At 35.7% G+C, this 12022-nt stretch overlaps 1 protein-coding gene across 2 annotated transcripts in view; it reads right to left on the bottom strand.

Moving 5' to 3' along the window:
- Calcrl (calcitonin receptor like receptor) overlaps positions 1-12022 on the bottom strand; it is a 96285-nt gene that overhangs the window by 71352 nt on the left and 12911 nt on the right. Inside the window, exon 2 of one of the 2 annotated variants that reach the window (XM_059252846.1) lies at positions 5949-6016. The exons of the other annotated variant lie outside the window; for it this stretch is intronic. The gene's annotated coding sequence lies outside the window, so the exon portion shown is untranslated. The remainder of the gene's footprint in view (positions 1-5948; positions 6017-12022) is intronic. 2 annotated transcript variants of the gene reach the window in all.

Raw genomic sequence — 12022 nt, 5'->3', positions numbered from 1 at the left:
TAAAGGATTCATATGTAAATTGGCTGGATTTAGCAGTCCTATACCATACAAATATACTTCAAAATATCACTTTATACATGCCAAATACATACAATTGTATCTGTCAATTTATAAAATACCCATGATATAAAATTTAATGATGGTTAACTTATAAATAATGGCTACATGAAACATTTCTGTCCTAATCATTTCTGATTATAAATATCTACAAATTTTGAATGACATAGAGCTGCTATACCATATAAAAGACAGAGAATGTCTCCTGTTTCCTACTTTTTTGTTTTGTTTTGTTTTGTTTTGTTTTGTTTTGTTTTACTAGGGTTAAACCTAAGGCTTTGTGTGTACTGGGCAAGAGTCCTACCACTGAACTCTATCTTCAGTTTTTCTCTTCCTTCTTTTATTCTGGGATGGAGTCATGATAAGTCACATGGGCCTTAAGCTTGCAAGTCTCCTGCCCCATCCTCCCAAGTAGAATAGCTAATATTATAGGCCCAGGCCTGACTCTGTATTTCTCATTTGTATATTATTTTAGTAATAAGATAGTTAGTAATAAATACAACTAAATATATGAGAGCCTAATTCTTTACTGATTAAATCTAGTTAACATCATTATAATAACATATATGAAAAAGAGGCAAACAAAAACTAAAGTGTTGAAATAGAAAGAGGAACTCTGAGTGAGGCTGAAAGGTCAGATATGTCATAAATCAAAGTCATTACTCTGTAGGGCTGGCCTAACATTTTGATTCTGACTTTTCTAGCAAGTCAAGTTTCCCAATGTACCATCCATGGGATGATAACTAATCAACTACTGGGGGTAAAGTGCTATTATTCTCTAAGGAATCTAAAAGAACATTTTGTAATGTTATATTAAATTCCATTTACTCATTGATAAAGAGCTGCTACTGGCCATAACAAAGTCTCCATATGAAGAGATTATGATCCGTCCTTCAGTCTGCTAACTTGACTTGACAGATTTTGATCTATCTAAATATATTTTGAGTAATGATGAATATCTATTCTTTCTCTTAAACGAGACCCATTTGGGGACTAAGAGATAGCTCAGGTAGACATGTAAAGTGTATGTCGTCAAAGCATGGTAACCTGAATTTGATCTCCAGAGCCGACATGTGAAAGACAGGCATGGTGCTGCAGTGCTAGGGAAGGGCATCACTGGCCAGCTAATCATCACCCTTGTAGGGTAAACCCCTGGCTAAGGAAAGATCCTATCTCAGAAAACAAGATAGAGGCCTCTTAAGGAACAACACTCAGCTGGGCGGTGGTGGCACTCGCCTTTAATCCTAGCACTCGGGAGGCAGAGGCAGGCGGATCTCTGTGAGTTTGAGGCCAGCCTGGTCTACAGGGCAAGTTCCAGGACAACCATTGCTACACACAGAGAAACCCTTTCTCAAAAAAACAAAACTAAAAGGAACAACACTCAATGTTGTCCTCTGTCCTACATACCAACATATGGATGCATAGACATCTACATAAGAGTGGGAAACAGAGTGGTTTGTCTTGTTTGTTTGTTTGTTTGTTTGTTTGATCAATCGGTTGATTGATTGACTGACTGATTGTAACAAGGTCTCCTTGCATAGCCTAGACTGCCTGTGAGTTTTGATTCTCCTGACCCTGCCATCCAAGTGCTGGAATAACAGTTATATGCTACCAACTAAAGCTTTAAGAAAGATTTTAAATTAATATGTTTGTCACACATGATTCTTGACAAATACTAAAGAAAAAATTCTTTTTGGACTGAAGTTAAATTTTTCTTATATCTGAAATGAAGTGCATTTATTTTATAGAATCAATTGGATTTTTAAACTATTGTAAAACTATAAAATTTTCTTGAAAACTAATATATAAATAAACTAAGAGAGTCACATTACTCAAAGCAGCATGGCAAAATTAAAGAACAAAACAACAACAACAAAAGAAAATAACACCAGAACCCAGAGATGCTGTCTTTTGGAATCCCTCCCAGAATAAATGAAATGTGAATGTTAGACCTGGATAACTTTTGTGTTGTATTGGAAATTTAAACAAGACTAGAAAAGTCTCATGAAATGTCCGCCTGTTTTAGAGGGAATTGGTGCTACTCTCTTTACTATTAAACCTAAGTTCAAATAACTGTATATAGACGAATTTGACCATATCAAAGACAGAATCCTAGGGAGCTAGACAGACAGCTTCATGGTTAAGAGCACTTATTGCTTCTTCAGAGGACCTGTGTTCAGTTCCCAGAACCACATGATGGGTCCTATCTGTAATTCAAGTTCCAGTGGGTCCAATACTCTCTTCCGAGCTTCCTAGGCACCAGGCATGCACACTGCACATACATGAACTCATACACATAAGAAAAAAATCTAAAAGAAAAAAGGGTAGAAGCCCAGATGATAATAATAGAAGAGAACATTAAAATGGCCTGATTGCAAAGAAATTGGACCTTCCCAAACAACCACTATAAATGTGAACCAGGAGCTAGGGGTTGGCAATTGCATCTGCAGGCTGACTGGATCATAGTTTTACTTTCCTTTACATCCAAGGTCTGTTTTTCATTGGCAGGAAGGTTTGAGATCCAGCACATAAAAGGCTGCAAATATTTGTGTTTGGTTTTCCTTTGTGAGATATCTATAGTAGTCTGAGAAAGTAAAGAGCTTTTCGCCACAGCAGGAACTTCCTGTAAAAACTATAGTCAACAGCTCTGCCTCCTTTATAAACATGCCTTTTGTTTCTTCATAGGATCTAGACATTTCTCAAATGTTTAAAGTAGAAACTTGCTCATTTGAACAGAACACAGAATGTAAATGTGTTGTATGTGTCTTTACTTACCAGTAGGAATATAAGCAATATTTCTAAACATATTAGTAGGACTCTATACATTAAAGTAACATGCCAAAGGCACCTACAACTGAGGAGATGAAGTTGACAAAAATTAGACAATTTTTAAAAGCTATAAAGATGTCAGAGCAGAGTAAGCTGGCTGAAAGTGAAGAACAGCTGAGGGAGGTATAACTCTGACAGATCTCCATGAATTGTAGATAGGCAGGTGTGCAGCTCTTGTATAGCCTGTTCCTACCATGTGTGAGGTCCTCGGTCCAACACCTAGTGTCAAAATAAACAAATAAATAGCACAAAACTATACTTTATTGGGGGCTGGAGAGATGACTCAGTGGTTAAGAGCTCTGACTGCTCTTCCAGAGTGACCCGGGTTCAATTCCTAGCACCCACATGGTGGTTCACTCTAGAATGGCAATTTTAGAAGGAAATATTAGGTCAAGATTAATATCATTGATAGGAGATATCTAACCTGCTTTGACAGAAAGATTAATGTCAAGATAGAAAACAATATAATAATAAAATATTTGTTAAGAGCCAATATTTATATTCATATATCCAAGACCAAGATTGATTAAAATGCTGTTTATCTTCAAAATAACATTAAGTATAATGGAATTAACAAATAATTCTTGTCTTCAAGTTAAAACCGGTAAGTCAAATGGAACCTACAATCCAAACTTTTGGTTATTTAGTTTAGTAATAATCATTAAACTGAATCCTTCGTCAATATGGTCAGGATAAACTAACAAAAGGTGTGTGAAACAATTGTCTTTAATTTGGGGGGAAATATCTTATGTTCAATTCAAATTAGACAAAGATTTAAATGTGAAATGTACCTATGAAATATTTAGAAATGTATCAGAAAGCTGGTATCTTTACTATTTTGGAGTCAGAAAGTTTTGAGCAAGATTACTAAACATCCATCAGTGATGGAATTAGATACTTCTCAAAGTGCAATCTAGTCAGAGATGCTCTTCTTTCCCTCCTGTCTCCTATCAGTCAAGTTTTAGAGTGTGTCCAGTGATTGTGTAAATTAATCATTCCAAAATGCTTGAAATTAGAAGAGCTAAACTGTTACAGTCTTCTTATTAGTTAGAAAGATATGTATACGGTGTTTTTTTCTCAGCTTCTCTTTAGGTCAAAGTAATTTAATCAGATATCCCAGACTCTCAGAGCTGGAGTGGACTTGAAAATTTTGCAGTAAAACCTCCTCACTGTACAGATTTAGAACATAGGCACCAGGAGGAGTTAGTGAACTGTGATATGTTCCATAACAGTGACACTGTGCTAAGAACAGGCATCATCTCTCCTCAGTCTCAGCTCTAGGCTGTTTTATTAGACCAAAACTAAACCACTATTGATTCTAACAGATGTAATGGAAGGCCGTTGCTACTTCTAGTTAGGTGTTACATCATGGGAATGATTTTGTGAACCCATTTCTTGCTGGAATTTAAACGTATTTGCACTTTAAACTTAATTGTTAGAAATAAAAATAATTACAAAGGCACCAAATAGCTTCACATACACACACACACACACACACACACACACACACACGAGAGAGAGAGCGAGCGAGAGAGAGAGAGAGAGAGAGAGAGAGAGAGAGAGAGAGAGAGAGAGTCTGATTCATGCTCAATAAGTCATATGAGATGAATCAACTGAAGAGACAGCCGTTTAAATCTAAACCTTTTATTGCAGCTCTTCCAAACTACTAAATATACACTACAATTTGCACGTTGGAATGATATTCTAAAATATTATATAATCTTCTTTGACATCAAATTATGATGGATACACACACCAAACAGCCAAAAAGAACAGCCAAAGCCAGTTCTTTCCTATTAAAAAAAAAAATCTTTTGTTATAGATTCGTCCCTCCCTATCTATATGAAGCAAATGGGAGTGTTATAAGAAGTGATTTGGCAGAACATCACTTGGGAAATGTCAGGAAGAAAAGGGCAGCTGTCACATATATGTAGGCATTTGGAGTATTAAAACCTTGCTGTGAGGAACAGTGAGTCATCTGAAATGTAATGCGCAGAGGAAACTGACACATAAGAGGGCTGAACAATGATGAGTTCCCAAAGACAGGCACTGGGACAAAGAACTATTATAGATGGTCTATTTTGGGGTCTAACAGCATAACTTGGGAATTCTTTTTTAAAGTCTACAGCTTAAAAACAGAAAAAAAGGAACCATCTCATGAAGCTTTGAGTTTAAGATAACACAAATTAGTACAGTTTATTTTCATTAGTATTATTATACCTTAGTAGGAAAAATCATTGAAATATTAAAAACCTTTCAGCCCAAAAATAAGTTAGGGTAAGGAAATCTAATTAAACATTGTGGGGAGGGGACTATCACGTGTATCAATAGAAGCATAATTATTTTCTTTGCCATAGCCCTATAATGACTGGACACATCTGTCTTTCTAGAAGCACCAATGCCCTTGGCTGTTTTTTGACAGAATAAAGTTCACAATCTTTTCTAGGAAATCCCTAAAAATAGTACCTGGAATACTGCAAAATATTGAAACAACTCATCCCCCTACATTCTTGTTCTTTTATTTATTTAAAAAAAGTATCTTCTACTTTCTAAATATAAGAAACTTTTATCTCACCCCATTTATACACACATAATGTAACAGTAATTATGTGGCTAATAAAACAAAGAACTCTATACAAAGAAGACAGTGTGTTCAAATGAATAACCTTGCCACATTATAACACTTAAAAACCATCTCTAGAGTATGTGATAAACATATATATGCATGGCTTACCTCATTAAATCACTAGAATAAAAAACCTGATAGGACACATTCAAAATTAACTTATTATTCCTAGTCATCTGGCCAAAGAAACACAATTATAGAGTTAATTCTACTCCCCAATGTCTTGAGAAAATAATTTTGAATTGACAGGTGTGCATAATTCTACCCCTATCAGTAATTTATTGGGTTGCCACCGAAGATTTCTTTTTTATTTAAAAGTTAGCTGTACACTACTCTGTAAAGTTTTGTTCCTATAATTAACGCATTCTTAATATCCTTGACTTTATTGGCAATCCAACATGTTACTTTGAATATCTTGTTGAAATATATGCAATACCTGAGTGTTAGACCATCCAAAGTTTTGACAGTTGGTAGCACAAGTTGTTGGTGTATCATCATAGGGCCCTGGATGACAAAAGAACATTCCTGTGAATTTGGTAACATGAGTAGAAAGTGGAATTTTACAGAACTTAATTTAATACGCTAACTAGTGTGTTTCTCTGTTAAAATCACAATTTTAAATGGTATGTTTGAAAGGGAAGTTTGGAGGTTTGGAGGAGATATATCTGTCACATTTAAGTTACCATTAAGCTAGCCTGGAAGTTAAAAAAAAAAAAGTTTTGCTTTGTAGCATGGCAACATATCCTTATAATGGGGTCACTGGGGGACAAAACATGAATGCAGATGTTTCCTATTGCTTGAGATCTTAGCACTAGAAGGAGGTGGAGTCTGCTTAAGTGTAGCTTTGCTCTGTAACTTGAAGATACCGTAGTCCCTGGCCTTCTGGAATTATTAAGGTGAAAGCTTACCAATAATTAGCTATGTAAATGTCCAGCAGTCATAGGTGTGACAAAGAAAAAAAGCAGATAAAGGAAATAAAAGGAGACTGTGACAGTCTGAAAAGTCTCTGAGGAGGTGGCATAGAAGCAGGGACTTTGTAAGGGGAGGGTGGCTGCAGTGACTGCCCTAGGGAAATGTTAGTCCTCAAATGATGGCTTGATCAACAGTTCCAGCACGAGAATGAGTTGGCTGGTTCTGAGGGTTAGCACCATCAGAGTGGAAATGTTAAAAGCAAGGGGGAGTCACAGACCTGGTCAAAGAAGAACACCAAGGCTTGCTGGGTCAAAATTGAACTTGAACTCTTTTTACACAGAGTGCTAGTAATAAATGAATCTAGTAGTATTAAATAAAACAAATACATATGTTGGCTTATATACATCTTTCCAGGTTGAGTGAATGTTGAAAGTAAGATGAAATCATAACATAGTTTTCATTGCTTTACATTCACACTGTATTAAAATTTACTGAACTTCAAGATGTCAAATTTGTGTTTTGTGATGTCTTTACTGCTCATTGTGATCTGAGAAACTTTTGTTGATTTTGTCCTATGATCTACTACTGTTATGCTTTAATGACCATCTAAGTCATTGTCAAGGATTTCTATAAAGTCAAGACAAAGGCTAATGTGAGCATTCAAACATATTAAGAAAGACTATTTTCATTTCGCTTATTTTTTTTTAATTTATTTATTTTAAAAAGAAAGGTTTTTTTTTTCATTTTACATACCAATACCAGTTTTCCCTCCCTTCCCTTCCCCCGCGCCCCCACCTCCCCTAATCTCACCCCCCACCCACTCTTCAGAGAGGGTAAGGACTCCCTTGGGGAGTCAACAAAGTCTGGCATACCAAATTGAGGCACAATCAAGCCCCTCCCCGCTGTGTCAAGGCTGAGCAAGATATCTCACCCTAGGGAATGTGTTCCAAAAAGCCATTTCATGCACCTGTGATAAATCCTGGTCCCATTGCCAGGGGCTCCCCAAACAAATCTAGCCACATAACTGTCACCCACATTCAAAGGGCCTAGTTTGGTTCCATGCATGTTCCCCAGAGTCCATGAGCTCCCACTGGCTTGGGTCAGCTGTCTCTTTTTTAAAGCAATAAAGTATTTTGTGAACAAAAACTTATTTTAGTTATCTTGTAGTATTACTCTATAATTAAGAAAAATGTATCATGTTTCCATAATTTCTATATATAATTGTAATCTAATATTGCTATTATTAGGATTAGGATCTGGTTATATTAAATAGGTTTATTTAGATGTGAACCAAAGCTGTCTAAATCTAGAATCAGGATTTTTCTAAAAATGCTTTTGAAAAAAATAAAAACTCTTCAGCCTCAGGCTTTATTGGCACTCATATGGAATTCAGCAGGTTCAAAGTTGAAGTTTATTTTGAATATTTTCCCAACTTGTTAGTAGATGCCACTGGAAATAGAAACAGCTGAGGGACATCAGTGTTTTTTCTCAGTATAATTCTAAATTTTTCATTTTTTTTAATCCCAGTCAAAGTGGCCATGGAAGAATATTTTAAACCCTTGGGTAATCAGGTCATGAAACCAATTACACTGGTTATCATAAAATTAAATACGGAGTTAATTGCCCCCCTCATCCTGAATTTACTCATGGAGATCTCCTTTGTTTCCCCTTCCCAAAGCCATCCATGTGTCCCTCTTAGGGTCCTCCTTGTTAGCTAGCTTCTCTGGAGCTGTGGGTTGTTGTCTGCTTATCCTTTGCTTTACATCTATTATCCACTTGTAAGTGAGTACATACCATGTTTGTCTTTCTACAGTACAACATAATATTTACATATGTATGCATTGTGAAATGATCTAATTGAACTAATCCATCAGTTCACATAGTCAACAACTGTTGTGGGAACATTGAAGATGCCCTGATCTAATCTTTGGAAACTGTGAATATGTTATAGCACACAAATCAGGAGAATTAAAGATGCATATGAAAGTAAGGCTGTGTTAAATGACCCTTGGAATGAAGAGATTTTTTTTTTCCTAGATTATCTATGTGAGCCAAGTATAATCACAAGGTTGCTTTTAAGTGCAAGAGGGAGACAGGGAATCCAATGAAAAATAATATGAAGTTAATTTTGGTTGATAAATATCTTGCACATATTAACAAAATTATAGTGTATGAGATACCAGGTACTTTCATTTTATAAGAGAGACATTAAAACATATAGTGCCAAATAATGTGGTAAAAGTAGATGAATATCCAATGTGAAGCATAAAAAGTATTATTATACAAACCTCATGGAAATATAAGATATCTAGATAAAAATGAAAGAAACAACTGCTTTTGTTCAGTAGCAGAATGTCTAAATTGATTGGATAATTAAATTAAAATGAACTAAATCTTGAGAACGTAGAAAAGAAATAGAGTATGTACATATAAGCAAATAAGCTTTCTTCATGAAAGGTTGCTATAGTCAATAATTAAGCTAAAGAGAAATAAACCTACACCTAACTGTATTAAGTAGAAATCAAAGCCTTAAAGAAATAAATGAGATAAACTCAACTGATGGTTATAAAGATAATTATGTAGTTGCCATATTATGACTTATGTGAAAGACACAAACTCAGTGCCTTCTATAATGTTTTAATGCATAAGAAGTTAATATTACAACAGTGGGGAAAGAGATACATCATATTCAGATGATTTGTAAGCTCCATAACTTACTTTCAATATTTAATAGAATTTAAATATATAGAGAGAGGATAGATGATACATAGGCCAATGATTGACAAATGATACATGGATAGATAGATAGTAGAAAGATGATTGATAGATGATAGACAGACAGACAGACAAATACAATAGATAGATAGATGATAGATAGATAGATAGATAGATAGATAGATAGATAGATAGATAGATAGATGATGCACAAAAAGTAGATTAGTCACAGTTCCTCCAAATCGACTACTTCAATTACCTAATTTGAAACAAATGTTTGAAAGGAAAATTTTTATTCTTTTTACATGCAAATTCACCATGATGCATGACCAGAGAGATGTAAATCAAAACCACAATATGATATTGCGTTACACCCTCCAGACTGGCGAAATTAGAAAGTTTCACAGCAATTCACAGTTTTGGAAAGGCTGTGGTGCAATAAATATCTCATTTACTATTGTTGAGAATTTAAATTGGGTCAGCACTATGGATTGCTTGGAAATACGTCTTATAAATCTTTTCTATAAGGAAATTCATACAGGTGTATAAGGAGATATGTAGGGGAACTGTTTATAACTTCCTTGCTTGTAAAGGTCAAATGTTGGAAGCAATTCTAACATTCCTCAGCAGGAGAAAGGATAAATGCATTCTGACACATTCATGCAACGGAATACTGAAGTAGTGTTAAATAATATATCACACAACACACTCTAAGAGTGATTTACCTCAAAAAGCACAGTGCTATGTGGGGGAAAAAAAGCAATTGACACAAAAAATATGATTGCACTTTTATACAGTAAAAATCAAAACATTAAAGATAAATAATATATTAATTAGAAAGTCATAACAGGAGTAAGTGATCTCCAAATATCTAGAACCTGGTGGGGTTGTATGTGTGAATAGTTAGGCAAGAACTTGATGCTCAGACAAACCAGGTTCTAATAAAGGGGTGTTAAACAGGATATTTATGATAGATACAATCTGCAAGTGAGATACAAAGTTTAGAGAGTAAACTCTGTAGAGTATCAACACAGTAAGACTGTCTAGAATTGTGCATTTTGAATCTTTAAGTCAAAACATAGAAGTAAAGTGTATGACGTAGCACGAATTGTTAGAAGGTCTTATTAATAAAAACAAACCCAATGCCAGTTATTGGAGTGAATGCTGGGAGATCAGAGAAACAGAACAAGCCACAGCCTCCTCACCTCTTGAATTCCTCAGCTGATCTTGTTTCCTCAAACTGGAAGCTTCTGTGCCCTCATCCGAATGGATCTCAGCTGAACTGCTGCTAAAAGCCTAAAAATTTAACCGGCTCCAGTTCCTGATCCTCACGCCTTATATACCTTTCTGCTTCCTGCCATCACTTCCTGGAATTAAAGGCGTGTGTCACCATGCCTGGCTGTTTCCAGTGTGGCTTTGAACTCACAGAGATCCGGATGGATCTCTGCCTCCAGAAGGCTAGGATTAAAGGTGTGTGTGCCAGTGTTTTCTGTCCTCCTTATCTAGTGGCTGTACTGTTCTCTGACCCCAGATAAGTTTGTTAGGGTGCACATTATTGAGGAACACAATATCACCACAGTATGATGAGAATACAGGAGAGAAGGCTTTGACTGTCATAGTACAATCCAATTTGAAATTTTTTTCTTCCTTTTATGGTCAAAATATTAGAATTTTCATGGGAGTTCACAAGTATTGTTAAATGAAAAAAATGTATACTTGGAATTTAATGAGTATGATTTATTTGTCTGATTCTAGCCATCTGATTTTGTTTTTAAAAATCTACATCATACTTTTTTTCTGAGTCCTCTAGGAAACTAGCGATGGAATTTTAGGTAACTCATGATGAAAAATCCTTGAATTTAACCAACCAATGTCTGATTACCCCTGTTTGACTTAAGACCCACTCCACGAGATGGAACCCATATCAAACACTTATTGAGTGACAAAGAACCAAAGACTAGATATCCCAGAGACCTAGGGTAAAACCAAGTACTACTGGTCCAAAAAAAGTAACAATAAAATGACTCCTAATAATATTCTTCTGTACTCATAGATCAGTGCCTTAGTCAGCCATCATCAGAGAAGCTTCCTCTTGCAGCAGACGGGAACAAATACAGAGACCCATAGTCAGACATTATATATATATGGAGAGAGAGAGAGAGAGAGAGAGAGAGAGAGAGAGAGAGAGAGAGAGAGAGACCTTGGAACACATAGTTCTAAATGGGATGTCTCCATCAAATCCCTCCCCTCAGAGCTCAGGGAACCCTGTGGAAGAGGAAACAGAGTGTAAGAACCAGAGGGGATGGAGGACTCCAGGAGAACAAGGCTCTCTGAATCAACTGAACAAAACTCCTATGAACTCACAGACTGAAGCAGCAAGCCAACAGAGTTCTACACTAGGTCCTCTGTGTATATATTATAGCTCTCAGCTTAGTATTTTTATAGGACTTCTGAGTGTGTGAGTGAGTGGGTCTCTGATTCTTGTGACTTCTCTTGGGGCTCTTTTCCGTCTATTGGTTTGCCTTGTCCAATCTTGTTATTGTTTTTTGTTTTAACTTATGTTTTATTTTTGTTTTTTAAAATGGTAAAAAAAAAGAAAGAAAGAAAAGCCCTTGAGTTAATGTATGCTTTCAAGTGTGTTTGTGTGTGTGCATATGTAAGTGCATGTGTGTATGTGTGCATGTATGTATATGTCCTATTGTGTGCCTGCTTCTGTGTGTGTACCTGTGTATGTGTGTATGAATGATTACTCCTGAGTCCAGTGAAAGCAGAAAAGCTGTAGTTTGAATTAATAGCAAGTTTCTGATACTTGTAAGTTAATAGTGATTCGTAGAGGGAAAATGTACCTCTAAATAGAATTTCTAACAATGCTACTTATTCGGA

Source organism: Peromyscus eremicus, unplaced genomic scaffold, assembly GCF_949786415.1.
Source record: "Peromyscus eremicus unplaced genomic scaffold, PerEre_H2_v1 PerEre#2#unplaced_300, whole genome shotgun sequence".
Classification (NCBI taxonomy): Eukaryota; Metazoa; Chordata; class Mammalia; order Rodentia; family Cricetidae; genus Peromyscus; species Peromyscus eremicus.
Note: the sequence above shows the minus strand (reverse complement) of the source record. Positions and strands in the feature narration are given on the sequence as shown.